This window comes from Uloborus diversus, chromosome 9 (genome assembly GCF_026930045.1).
Source record: "Uloborus diversus isolate 005 chromosome 9, Udiv.v.3.1, whole genome shotgun sequence".
NCBI lineage: Eukaryota > Metazoa > Arthropoda > Arachnida > Araneae > Uloboridae > Uloborus > Uloborus diversus.
This window is the reverse complement of record NC_072739.1, coordinates 142,982,735-142,998,271: the sequence shown is the minus strand read 5'-3', so window position 1 is coordinate 142,998,271 and position 15,537 is coordinate 142,982,735.

The following is a 15,537-nucleotide window of genomic DNA, read 5'->3' as shown; positions in this document are numbered from 1 at the left end:
TTAGCAGCTGTTTAAAGTGGTTGTCCGGTATACCGGACACCAGGTCTGAAGGGGTTAAAACATAAGATTGAATTTGAAAAGCTTTATTAAACTCATAGTGTTTTTTTTTCTTTTAAATTAATTTTTCGCGTGAAGCTTAATGTTAAGGTAATTTAAACGTTAATACTTCTTCATTAAAGGCAACATTTAAGTTACGCTATACGACGTTCTCAACTTCATAACACTTCCTTCCACTCTCCTCACGAATTGCACCGCAACTTTATGAACACTTAAGTATGAATTTAAATTAATCTACCCACCTAAAGTGCTCTATATCTACTTAATAGATACACTTTACACAATTACAACTTCGAATGTGCTATGTTTATGAATAATATATTGTTAACTAGGTGTAGCTCTTTGATAATTAGTAAAGGGTGTGCCCAGGTTTTAACAAGATTTTCAACTTCCATGTCATTAAAAATGGTGAGGGACAAATACATTACACATTATTAGGAATCAAATTAGGAAAGTTTCTTTCGGACAAAATGGTTAAGGTTCTTTCAAGGTTTCATATGATCATATACTTTATATATATGCTAAAAGCATTTGCTTTGACTAGTTACTTGTGTAGTTAGTATGTTAATAATCATTTGAAATAATTTTGAACAATTTTGTTTTCATCAGTTTATAGTTTTTAATATGCAGGGAAACCACGATTTTACATTTCTCAAGGGTGTGAGCTGAAAAAAAATAAAACATGGGAAAATCTAAAATATGAACATAGGAAGCAAAAATCAAATAAAAAAGGACGTAGTCTAAAGGACGTAGAAATGACTCGTTCAAAGGTATAACTGTATTTTTTCCAAAAATAACGTTATTTTACATGCTTAAATATTTTATTATTTTTGGTTATTTCATGGTTCGGGCCAACATTACGGTTTTGAATAGTGTTCTTTATTTTTTTTTTTTTTTTTTTTTTTTGCTCAAAACTAATTTCCGTACTGTAAAATATTTTAAAGATAATTTTCATTCTTAAAAAACCCAGGTATATCTGTATTTTTTAGGAAAATAACGTTATTATACATGTCATTTTAGATCATTTTAACGACATTTCTTTGCGAATCCATTCGTTTAATTTGAAAAAAGTCCGTAATAGCGAATTGATTTTTAGTCATTCAGTTCAAAAAAAAAAAAAAAAAAATGCAGCAACTTCCAGGATTGAAATACTTTGCTAAATTTTCTCTGAGGGTCATTATGAGAAAGAAAATAGTCTTTCACTATTTGTAAGCTCTTTAATGTAATATTGAAGAAAGGAACAGACTGTGATTCTGGATCTTTTTGTTCATCTTCATTGGCAAATAAAAAGTCCTTAAGCTTGGTCACGGATGGAGCAGTAGCATTTCTGCTTTCATAGATTCACTTTAAACAGCGCGAATTAGCTTTAAAATAGTTCAAAAGGAAACACATTGCTTATTTTTTAAAAAATATATACATTTTTATTTATTTCCAGGGAAAACGTAAAAGCGGAAGATTAAAAAAAAAAAAAAAAACTTTCCATTTGGGTTAAATTAAAATTATTTATCCAGGCACGGAAAAACTGGGATCTGATGAAAAAAAAAATGAAATGCGGGAAAAACAAAGATTTGAGGGGGGGGGGGGTGGTGGTGTAAAATCGGAATTTCATTGTATTTGAAATTATAAGAAATTTTGAAAGGCACCTTGTTGCACTCCACTGGAATAGTTGTACCATCAGATTTTTACATTTTGTTTTATAAAATAAGTTGGCAAAATTCAATTATGCATGCATTTTACTGTTTTTCTGCAAGCCATGCTCATTGCAGGGAATAAAACCATTTTCCGTGAAAATTTAAGTTCAATTTTTTACAAAGCTAAAAAATAAGTGCAGATTATTAAATTTCAACTTCAATCTTAGTGAACAAAATAAAACTTCTCTAAATCAATTTCAGCCCAGTGTATCCAAGAATCTTCAAGACAAAGTTTACACTCATTTTTAAAATGTTTTTTTTTTAGGATAAATGTTCTTAAGAAATTTTGATTTTGTTGCAAAAAATGAAAATCAAAACTCTTATTAGTTTGTCTAAATTTTGTAGAACTAGAGAACTATGGGTATAGCACACGGCATGAGGTTGACTGAACATGTGGGCATGTGGATGATCGTGGATTTCACTGAACATCTTATTTTTAATGAAAAAATAACGTAAATTTTGGCATTGATAAACATTAGAAATAATTTGGTCAACAACATAAAAGATAACTATTTTTATTTATGTGTACTTGAGAGACCTTGAAACAAAGTTTCTTTAATGATGTTTTCTCATTGTTTTAATTTTTTATGGTAAATGGTCTTAATATATTTTGGTTTTAATGTAAGGAAATGAAGGTAAAATCTTTAACTAGTTTTTTCTAGATTATACAGAAATAGGGAATTATAGGTATGGGACATGGAATGTGGATGGCACTTAACTGAAGAAAGTCCTTTTACATAAAATAAAAACATAAACAGGAAATAAAATAAAGAAACAGTATCAGGATGAACACAAATGATCCTACTTTTGTAGAGTTCCATATATGCATCCTGAGTTTATTGAAATAAAAAAAAGCTGTACTATATCTTGGTAAAATCTTAAGAAATTTTTCCAACCAGTGAACATTATGACGCGTTTCTTTATGAAAAGTTCGGATTTAACTCAAAAATTGTTAAATATTAGAAATAATGTGGTCAACAAGTGAAAAAGTATGTGAAAAAAGATTCTTTAGGAAATAAAACAAAATAAAGGTATTAGTGTGAACACAAATTTTCCTACATTTGTAGATTCCCATACATGTACATATATTTGTACATTCCCATTCTGAGTTTATTAAAAATTAAAAAAAAAGATGTACTATAGCTCGGTAAAATCAAGAGAAATTTATCAAACTGGTGAACATTATGGCGCGTTTATTTATGAGAAGTTTGGATTAATCTCAAAAATATTAAAGTACTTTTTAGAGACGTGGATGTGTTGATCTTTCCTGATTTTGAACTTCAGAAGGTATCAAAATGTGAGATAGTTTGCAACATGTTCGAAATTTTCTTGCAACAATCTCTCAAATTCAAGCAGAGAAAAATTGCAGCAAATAAAGCTTTCCTTATCAGAACATGGCAACAAATGTGTACGAGTACTTTCATGAATATTCATGCCATCATCCAGATTTTATGCGTTCAAGGGATGATGAAGTTTTCATGGCGTGATTTTGCATACATTCGGGACAGGGGTTGAGGAAGGAAAGGGATTTTTCCAATGAATTAGTTTACTCTGAAAGAAAAAGAAGAAGTTCAAGTCCAAGATGCTTGAATTTTTTCCAGGTTAAATGCAAAATTAGAAATCTCAACTATAAATATAAAATTCACTTTCATTAAAATTTGTTATTTAATGTCTCAAGGTATATATCTTCGTATCAAGGTATCTTGATACAAAGATCTTTTATCACACGAAATAAAAACCCTTTCCTTTGTTGCAATGGTGTCGTTTCAAAAATTTTAAAAGTATTTTTTTCTGAAAGAACATGCTTAAATACACAGGATCTAACCATTTTTAAAATAATTTGTTTAAGTTTAATATTTTTAAACAATTACTTAAATTACTGCGCTTTCATTGTTTACATTTCTTGCAATGACATCACAAATGATGAAATGCCATTTGTGTTGCCATTCGCAGAGCAAAATATTTAATTCGCATCTTTACTCACGTGTATTGGCAACGATAGGGTTGATAGCAAGCGTAGAGTTCAATTTTAATTCGTTTCTTGATTATCATAACGTGGAAACGCGGTACAAAATGCGCCAAAGATCATCATTTGTGACGTCATCAATACCACGTCTTGTTTGCAAAATCGAACATTAAAAAAAATAATTAAAAAATAACTGTTGGGAAAATGAAATAATTTTTTGGGTCCATATTATTATTATTATTATTGTTTATTCTATCAATTTCAGTGACTAAAAGTACTACTTTTGACTGAAGGAAACAACCCCATTTCGAAAATCTTTCAACTTCATAATATGTTACGTTTTGTTTGTTTGCAATCGGATTTAAAGATCAGCGTCCGATGCTGTAATACGCTACAATCCGATTTAGTTATTTTTGACAAATCCTATTTCCAATACTTTCCTAGATATAAAATTGACCATTTGATACCAGATGAAACGAATGAGGAATCATGGAGTTATAAATACCTTCTGTTATAAATTTATTGAGTTAACGTGTATCAAGTTGAACTCCAAAGTATTACATTATCAGAACTAAATTCGACCGGAAATTGAAGCTGAATTCTGCAGTTTAACGTCGAATCTTGATTGTAAAATTGCGTAACTATTTGTAACCCAGTTATTACCATCGGCCGTTTAAGAGAAGTTGAAAGTAGAATAGAATAATATCAGTTCTTGTTTTGTTTTCATAAAAAAGTTTAGACAATTTTTTTCTTTGATAACTAGGCTACGGTAACTATTGACTTGAAATAAAAGCTGTTAGTTAATTTTGAGTTTGTTCCCTAGTTAATCGTTTTCATTTACTGGGATTGCTGCATCATTTTTTATTTAAATCCCTAAAAAACTTGAAAAACCCTAACAGTTCTCCTTCTTTATTTAGAAACTACGAGTACAGTGAGTGTACATTAAGATCTAAGTTGATGAAGTCATTTTTATTTTGAAAACTTTAATTCATTTAGTTCTTAAGTTTCTTTTTTTTTATCTTAAAAAATGTTTATCACAAAAGTAACTTGTCAAACCTTAAAAAATTAGTTTTCGGTTTTGCGTAGCTTCAAATTATTGTAAACAAAGAACAAATTTAATGAATTAACTATTACAAAATTGGCGAAAATAAATATTTTGTGCAGTATGTTATAATACGCAACTGATTTAGATAGCAATGATTATTTTTTGAAATAATGAAATAAATGTTAATAAGTGATAGCTATAAGCAAACTAAATTGCACTAATCTTCAAACTTCAACAAGAGTTTTTATATTTTTAAACATAATTAGGAAATTATATAACTTAAGCAGAATGTTAAAACAGTACGGTTTTATGTAAAGAATCCTTCCTTTATTAAAGTGAATTCTAATCAAACATTAAGAAACAATAACTTTATGTTAATTCGAGATATAAAATAGTGAATAATAGTTTCTGACACTATAAAGATCAACAGCAAGAGATCACAAATTATCAATAATTGAGGTGTTATGCAGTAGCATATGCAATTATAAACATAAAAGTTATTTCACCGAAAGAAAGCTTTCTAAACATTTTAAAGATTCCAAGGTATGACACAATTTAAGAATTTATCTTGCATTTTATTTCAGGTTTTAAGCCCTTTAAGAGGTGAATTGTATAAGTAAGTTTCATGTAAGGACCTTATAGACTTTCAAATGCGTCATAAAACTTCCGTTAAAAGGGTTTCCCTGTTATTCTTCAGAATAGTATTGAGTTACAGTCGTGTTATATATAATCAAATTTTAAGGATGTACTTTCCAACATTCAATAATATTTTTCGCTTTATGGAAGCCTTGAACGCTTGTGAAATAAAAATCAAGTTTCTAAAAACTGTTAATACTTGTAAAAATAATAATAATTACAGGGTTATTTTAAAAACAAATTAAACTTTTTTACAAATCATGCTTTTTTAACTTAAACTAAACTTTTTATATTAAAAAATAATGTACTTTTTTGGGGTCATTGTATAAGAGAACTGCAGGTAATATTGAATAATATTTATTTATTTTTGTTTTTTTTAATCACATAATTGATTATAAAATTCACACTCAGAATTGATACAAACTTATCTGTTTGTAAATGTATATTGGTAAAAAGCGGTTATTTTATGTTTTATTTTTTTTCTATTTGAGCTATTAGAAAAAAATCTCCATGTTTTTTTTTTTTTTTTTTTTTTTTGTATGACAATGTTTTGCCTATTTGAAAATGATTATTTATAATAGATTTTGAATAGACAAATTTATATTTTTAAAATATTTATCTAAAAGTTGTATGACTAGTTTTGATAAAACGACGTCAGATAAGTGAATAACGAGTAAAAAAAAGAGACTCGTTGTTTAAGATACATCAGCGTCTTTAAATTCTGTTCTAGTTGGATTACATAAATCAACTCCATTTCAATTTCTTCTTTTGACATATCCGGAATGCCATTCGTTTCCACTTCCACGTTTGCAGTTTAAACATTAAACACCACTTTTGGCACCAAACCGCTTTTCTCATTTTAACTTCTACTGTTTTAGCTGCAGTTTAAGACCATGAAATATTTCTTCAGGCATCGTAAACTAAAGCTCAACTTTTCGTTTTCTTTAAACAGAAAATTTCTGCATACATTTGCATTGACAAGGATTTTCGTAACAAGCTAACAATCAAATTAAAAAGTACTTTGAAATTGAAAATTTATTGGTTTCTTGCTCACCATAGTCAAATTTTTAAGTGTAGCTAGGAGTTGACTTATAGTCATTTCTGTTAGTTTCTGATTTGAAGAAGTAATTGAAATTTCGCTGTTAAAATATTATTTCAACATTGAAATTTTTAAATGAAAACTAAAACCAAATGCACCTTTACATGCGCGTCGAAAAAAAGGCCAGTTATTACTTTATTTACGCTATGAGGTATCGTTTTAAATGTTTAGCTTTTCTTTTTACAAAATTCAGTAACTATAAATGCCTTTCGATGTTGTTTCAGTGTTTTGCATTAAGATCTATGAAACAATTATAAAAGACTACGTTTATTGCTTTTTTATTTGTTCGAATTAAATTTTTGAATAAGCATCTCCTATAAAGAAAATATGTTTTTAAAAACATGTTAAATGCTTTTTTTAGATTAGCATACGAACATACGGTAATTTTTAGTCACCTCTTTTGGTACATTTCCTGAAATTTAATGCAAAAAAAAAAAAAGAGAGAGAGAGAGTGAGAGAGAGAGAAATAAAAATATAAGAAGCAAAAAAGAAACTCCAGCTTTAAAAAAGAGATTAAAACATGTTTTTTTTCCCTTTAAATAGATAATTACATAGCTATGAAGAACTGAAGTATATTTACATAAAAAAGTAGCAAAACATTGTGTCAAACATATGTCACTATCCACGTTATTATAGCAAATGAGCCTGTTTTATTTTTAAATTTAAGTTATGTTCAAGATTGAACACTTATTTGCAATTTTCACTAAACTTGAAGTTTTCCTTTTTGCTGAAAAAGTAAAACAAAATTCTTTTTGTATTTGCAAGCATGATAAATTATTAAAATCACTCAAATGAGAAAAACCTTTTTTTTTTAAATTCACTACGTTATCATAACACCGATATGTATTTATTTGTTTATTCATTTGTTTTTTGTTTTCAGTATTCCTAATTTAAAAAATGTAAAATGCCTATATGTAACACTACTTTAAGCTTCTACTTTTCTATATTGTAACTTTAACTGCTAAAAAGCCAGAATAAAGTGTTTAGAAAGTTCAATTCAACTTTATTTAGAAATAAAATCTTTCATGCTTAAGAATATTGTCTCAAGAAACCTTCAAATGTAAATTTGAAGGATAAATCTCTTTAAAAGTCATATTTAAATACAAGTAGAAATTTTGAAGTGAAACCCCCTCCCGTCTCTTCTGTTATATCAGTTCTTTTAATCTTATCAAAAGATGATTGTTTCTTTTGAAAATAAATAACAGGCGACGAAGGTTAAAATGAAAATGCATAAGGGATAAATTGCGTAGTTAGTTATTCCATACGATCGAAATATAAATGTATTTTTACCGCTGTTATGAGTATTTTTTTTGTAAGCGTGATTATTTTGTTGCTTAGAAAACAAAAGATCACAATGTATGAGTATTCATAAAAATATTAGAACATGATACACAGTGTAATTATCGTGAAAATGTTATATATCGTGTCCAAATGTTTTGAATTTAAGAACAGTTTTAATAATTACAATAGGACCTCGTTTATTCGACCCCGTTTAGCCGAATTAAATTTGTAGAGCTTAGAAAATATTTTTACTAAAATAATACTTTTTAATTATGATTGCAAGAATGGAACTATAAATACACGAAATATTCAGTTTTTGTTTCGATTAAACGCACAACTCCTAAATAGAACGTACAATAAAGTATAGTACAAATCTAAAAAACAGCATGGCGTACTTGCAGCGTCATTCCGACATCACGGCAGCAAAACTATAAATAGTAAAGTACCAGGTGATCCAAAAGTCAGGACCAACCATTGAGCTATAACACTAAGAGGAGAGAGAACTTCCCATTCTTGTACACTGAGGCTCACGGTCTGAATTTCGTGCGAGTTTGGCAAAACCAATTGCATTATAAAACATCTTGTTTAATGGCAAAAGACCGCTTCTTTTGCCACAACGATCTGAACATATTAAGAATTTGAAAAATGCATGACAAAAGGCTTTACAAAATAGAACTTGAGTTTAAATGTTAAAAGTGCGATTCTTTTGCCATACTCGCTTGGGCAAAAAACGGACCGATTAGTTCGCTCTCCTCTTAGTGTTACAGCTCAATGGGACCAACTCTAAAAATGAATAATGCTAAAATGAATATAAATAAAAAGATGCGGTTTGCACTAAACGAATGGAAAGGAAGCCGGGTTTTGTCAAGCAACAAAACTAAAAATCTGTGGATGACCAACATATGGCGCTGTCGTATTTCTAACCTAGGATCATGCCTAACAGCAAGCGATATAAAAAGGAGCAACGGCAGCAGGTAATGGTAGTCGAAGCTAATATCCATCAAAATGCTGTCCACAGCTGAGAAAGCACGCTTAGTTAAACTGTATTATATGAATTATGAAGAAATAAAAAGCTATAGCGCCATCTGTTTCCCGAAAACAGAACTATTTTTGTTTTGTTGCCCTACAAAACCCGACAGTTTTTCGATTTGTTCAGTGCAAACCGAATCTTTTTATTTTCATTCGTTTTTGAATCATTCATTTTTAAAGTTGGTCCTCACTTTTGGATCCTCCTGCATTTGCGAGAAACGATATTTGGTAAATTTTTACAAAGTATTAGCTTTTGCTTTTATAAAAGATAAGTAAAATTTCTTGTAAGAATGTATGTATATTATCTGGTATTTCATATTTTTGGAATTGCCTTTGGTCCTAGTTAGCAGGGTATACGAGATTGTACTGTACTTCTAATTACTTTTGTTCATTTTCTGTTTAACAGTGTGTAATGTAGTACTAACTGCTTGTACATAAGTAATTTATAAAGCGTTCAAAAATATTTTTATTTGAAAAAAGAAGGAGAATATTTCGTATTTCAGCTTCAATTTTCTTGGAGAAAAATATGTATTTCAGGCCCAGACTAACTTAAGTTCAAAAATGATGATATTTAGCATTGGGCCGAAAAGCAATTTTCTTTTATGGGCGAAAAGAAAAAAAAAACGTTTTGCATCATAATATAACAACTCTGAAAAAGAGCGAAAATCGACCCAGAAATAAAAATCCTGAATTTTAACTACTCTTCTTTGTAACGCCTTTTACTCGTTTAAGATAAAAGTTCCTGCTATTCAACTAGTTGCAAGTAATCAGAATTACATGTGTTCAACAAATGAGAAAAATGAAATCAAAACCAGCTGCTTCCGATAATTTTTTTCCGGTATATAAAGGCCCACAATAACGAAAAAATAAGCGAAACGCCCTCTTAGAAACGACATTGTTATATTCATTACCTATTTAATTCTCATACATTAATGTTGTATTGAGAAAGTCTTACTATGAGAACATAATATCGATTTTTTCCAGCATCGGAATCACATTAAAAGCCTGGCAGTATGCCAAAAATATGAGAATTTGTTTTAGTTCTATTCCAATTGATACGGCTTGGAAAAGGGAATTGTTTACAAGATAAATGAAATTAATACTTTTGTTAGAAAGTTGTGTTGGTGTCTTCATAATGAAATTAATACTTTTGTTAGAAAGTTGTGTTGGTGTCTTCATAATACGCTTTTAATTTGTAACTGCTGACGATTTCTATGTAAAATCTGAATTAAAATACTTTTACTGAGCAAAAATATATTAAAAAATGTTAAACGAAAATTCGTTCAAAATAATTATTTTGAAAACATTTTATCCATCACACAGTATCCAGCATCCACCCAACAACATCTCTCATCCATCTTCTGGCATTCATTTGAATTTTGACTTCTTGAATTCAAATGATGTTATTCGCAATCACGAATTAAATAGAACCTTACTCGCTGGGTTTCTTGTTTCTCTGCAAATGGAATGGAACGAAAGGGGGGAGAAATACTCCCCTGTATTATTATGATTTGTGATTTTCTAGATTAGTTTATACTTTACATAAAAAATAGGTGGTGCAAGAAAACAGTTTGGAAACCACTTACCTAAAATGTGAAATTTGACTAAAATTGTGTTCATTCTAACTGGTAAAAATTCCATGATATAATTTCTTCACTGCTTAAGCTACATGAGATGAGGGTTGCCGACGATGAAAATTTTAGTTCAAAACAACATTAAAAACATTCAGTGAGTTACCGGCCTATAGCCAGTGCTAAGACAGAAATACATGAAATACACCGCCAGCTTAGTCATTCCAGCCGACGACTGCAGTTTCGTGCTAATTTAAGCTGGCGGTGTATTTCATGTATTTCTGCTTTAGCCCTGGCTATTGGGCGGTAATTTACTGAATATACCATGCCTTGCCTTCAATCCTCGAGTTGAACCGAACCATTGCTTCGGTCACTCGTCTGTTCTGCGCTAATTCTATATTAGCTATCAGTTTGTTTGGCACTCTTGACTTCCTTAAGAGGTTTTCCATCTCCAGCTCAGTAACTTTCCTATGCCGGGCTGATGAGTGCTAATAAGCACGAAACTGCAGTCCTCGACTGGAAATGGCTGAGCTGGCGGTGTATTTCATGTATTTCTGCTTTAACCCTGGCTTAGGGCCCGGTAACTTACTGAACATACCATGCCTTGCCTTCAATCCTTGAGTTGAACTGAACCCTTGCTTCTGTCACTCGTCTAGTCAGAGTTAATTCTACTATTAGCTGTCAGTTTGTTTAGCACTCTTGGCTTCCTTAAGAGGTCTTCCACCTCCAGCTCAGTCACTTCCTATTCCGGACTGATGAGTGCTAATAAGCACCAAACTGCAGTCCTCGGCCGGAATGACTGAGCTGACGGTGCATTCCATGTATTGAAAACATTATTCAAGTACTTTTTGCAAAAGGAAAGAAATATTTTTATTATTTTAAGGTTATGTGAAAAAAACATAATGCACCTGATGCATAAATAAGTTAGAGAAACCTCTTAAAAATGCTCTTAAATTTTACGTGCGAATTTCCTACCATGACATTATTGACTACACTCATTATTTTCATTATTTAATTAGCAAATGAATTAAAAGTGAATGTGCATTATTTATTTATAACCACACTACACATAATTTTAAGTTATTCAGTCTGTGGTGAATGTAAACTCATATTTCAAAGTTTATACATTTTACATTTCCATTAGAAAGTCGGCCTGATGTACGCCTTTACACACTAAGAACCTCTTTTCAAAATGTAAAGCATTAAAAGTAGTGTTTGTCAACACAAATTTTAAAGGAATAGTTAACGTTACAGTTAATGGAATGTCCGCTGACAAAGGAGATTCTCATTTAAGTGCTGAATACTTAACATTGTCTTGTTGTCGCATCTTTGGATATGATTTTGACAGTGTAAAGTAGCTAAAACAGTGTGGACGCCTAAAATTAATACGATCTTAATTATTTTGGAACAATAGAGTAATGCTATTCAAGAAGGTAGCTGGGAGAAAGATCGACATTACCGATTATAATATAATTTGCTTTTGTGATTTAATGATTTTCTTATTCTCTGCATATAAATCTTATTCTGATGCGAAATGGTAAGATGAGGCAGTGAGAAGCAAAGGGATGTAAGTGGCAAAATTAAAAATTTGGAGATAACCAGTACACGTGGTAGATGAACCTCTCCTCTGTCTTGGGGCAGGAGATGGTACTAGTAACCCTGGTAGTTGCTGCTATACAGTACGATTTTGAAAAAAATTTCAATGAAAGCCTACCTAGGATGTTATCTTTAGAAGCGTTTTGCTCAAAACTTGAAAATGTCTACTTACATCCCTTTGCTTCTCACTGCCTCAGTGTTTAAAGTTTCAAGTAAAGCGCGTTTAGATTTCAGATTCAACGTAGGATTTCATTGATTTTGTTTTCGAAATCATGCTGAGTAGCAGTACCATCTCTTGCCCTAAAACAAAGGAGAGGAAACATTTGTACTGATTATCTCCAAATTTTTAATTTTGGCACTTTCATCTCTCTGCTTTTCGCTATCTCATATGTATGCTGACATTAAAATTGTTTAGTATAACAAGATAAAAAGTTACAAAACATGCATAGTTATGTGTCTAATCTTTTTGAAACATTGTATGAATACAAATGCATAATTAAATGTGTAATTTATTTTTTGAAACTACGTGAGCATATGGATGAGAATATGTCCCATAAGAAACATTTTAGTGTAATTAGTTTCTTATTAAAATGTCATTTTCTTTATAAAAAAATATTTTACAGAATTCAGCAGTATAATATGGATATTTGTAATCTGAAATCCACGGAAAAAGATTTTTCTGGCAGAGAATCGCGCATAAAGTTTTTGCCTTAATGGTTGCTCAACCTTGAAAAATAATTTAACTTTGACTTGTGAACATTTACAGTTCATAAGTTTTAAAAATATTAATATGATTTTCAGTAGAGATGCTAGACTTCTTCAAACTCATGCATTAAATGTATGTGTTTGAGGAATCTTAGATAATGTATTTGATCTAACGTATGTTAAACTGTGAGTTGGTTTAACTTTAGTGCAAGAAAATATGTTTCGTTTTAGTGCAGAAAAAGGATAAAAATACATTTTTTTAAGAGCAATAACTGGAATTTTTCGACATGAGTTCTTGTGAATGTAGAGTTTTGCTTAAAACCCTTCATTGTTACTTAATTTACTATTTCATCTTTTAAGAAAACATTTTTGATAATCTCAAAAAAAAAAAAAAAAAAAAAGACTATAGAATAGGAAATCAAAATATGAAATAATGCCAGGAAAGGACAATACTGCCATGGGCAGGTCGTAAAAGGAAGTAAGTTACTGCACATTTTTCAGTTTTTTACATTTTTGTCGTCTATTGTACGTTAACTTTATTGCAGAAGCTAGATTATTTGGTTTCGTGAAAATAGTCTAATTGTAATGTTCCCCTATTGTTAGTGATAAATCCAAATTGCATTTCTTCAATTATCTCTAAAACTAAATTTCTATAGATCCTGCCGTTTATCTTTTCAAGGCAGAATGATACATACATTTATAGTATGAGAACTGCTACATTTTTATAGAACAGTGATCAAAATTACAACGGACTCGGTGTATTCTTCCACCAATCATCCGATCTGAAATAGCAGTCGCCATCTCTCAAAGATTAGAAAGACAGAAAGGAGTTATGACACCAGTTGCTACTTCCTGACCTACTTTTCCCTCAGGCTAAGGATACATGGGGACAGAAACCAGAGAAGAAAGGGAAATGTTTCACCCTATAATCGGATTGTAGACAGTGTCACGGATGTCTCCTGATTCGGCTGATCCAGCTTGATGCTTTTGATAAAATGAATTGCCCCTTGAGAAAATATTTTCCCACTTTGCAAATCCTAAGACAATTTATTTCCTAGATGTATATGATCAAAGTTTAAAGAGATTAATAAATTAGGTAATAACGTTTTTTAAGTAGAATAAGAGAATGAGTTTAACAACACAAATAAAAGCATTAAAAGAATTAGAAACTCAGCAATCTGATGTTTGCTGAGTTATTACTTTTATATATACTGATACACACTTTGTCTTATTTTACCCATTTCGCAGTACAGTGTTTTTCGACTGCTTTTTTACAACAAAGTATTTTGACATGCAATTATATTTTTCCAATCAAAAAATTCAAAGCATAAAAGTGCTGATGTGCATGTGTCTTATGAGCCATTCCACGGAAAACGGTAATTTTTTCCTGCACGTGACGCTTCATATGTTTCACAAAAAATAATAATTTAAAAGGATGATGAACAAAATTTTGGTGCTTAAGAAATCCCAAACGCATGTGTGACTTCTTAAGCAAAAATTTTCTTCAAAAATTATTTCTTTTTTATGAAATATAGGAACTGCCACGTGCGGGACAAAATTACCATTTTCAATGGAATGGACGTATACATACTTTTTTCAATGGTTTAAATAATTATTTCTAAACTAATGAGATATGTTTCCGTTACGTTGGAACCATAGCTTTCAAAATCTACAATTTGTTTCATCATTGCTGTGTTAATAGAGCAAAAATATTAGCTTATTCATAAGCAAGTTACCAGAGGTTGACTTTTGATGTCCAGCACGTGACGCATGTAAATTTTTTTTTAATAACAAAATTGTTTAATAAAAATATAATTGTATCAGGAGTATCTTAGTATCAAATGTAAAGATTAAAAAACATGCTTACTACTGTTTAATTAAAATATTAAGATACATGACGAAATGTTGAAAAAATTTAAGCGTATTTTTGTCCCGCACGTGACGGTGGAATGGCCCTGATGCTTAATCGAGCATAGACAAGTAAAACTGTATGGAAATGAGACATAAAGTTTTTCGGTAGTATCACATGATTATATCTGTTGATGCAGTTCCCTTGATAAAATAATACTATAATCAGAGATATTTTTAAAGCATCAAAAAGAGTTTTTCATGCATTGAAAGTTGGACACAAGCTTTCAAAAATTTCGTCAAGCTTATTTTCATGACAAAAATTTAATATTTTCATGCTCTGTATTTTAAGTAAAAATGTTTCACAGTACAACATTGTTTATCCGGACAAGCAGGAACTAAAGACAATCCGAAATAGCGAAAATACAGATAATCCAGGAAGTATGGGTAATGAGCAAAAAAAAACACATTCTTAAACGAGCAGAATTTCTTTTACTGCAGCAAAAAACAATGCTTTGTAACAAAACTACATTGTATCGGTTGTAGAAAATGCTTTATTAACTATTGACCGTTTTTAACAAAAAGGCACTTGACTCCTCCCTCGTCACGTGGTGTCCGATAATTCTATTTCGCTGCTTTCGGCAGAAGGTAATTTTGGATTATAGCATTTTGTTGTAAAGGCAGCAGTTTTTAAATGTAAGTATAACTAAAATGCCAACAAACAAGCGAAGCAAGTGATGTAAAGGACACTAAGACTTTTTTGCACATTAAAATGCATGCCCAAGTTAAGATTGTATGGTTGTCTCTTTCAGAAGCGCGTAGATTGCTTACCCCGCGTAAAATGGAATTTTGTGTTCGAGGGGATGTGGCGAAGTGCCTTCTCCTGAAAAACGGACAATATAGTTCAGTTGTAGTGGTGTGGGGGTGACACTCCAAAACAAGCCATGTTGTCTGCTAGATTAGAAGTATACTTTATTGTACGTTCTCTGCAGGAATTTGTACGTTTAGACAAA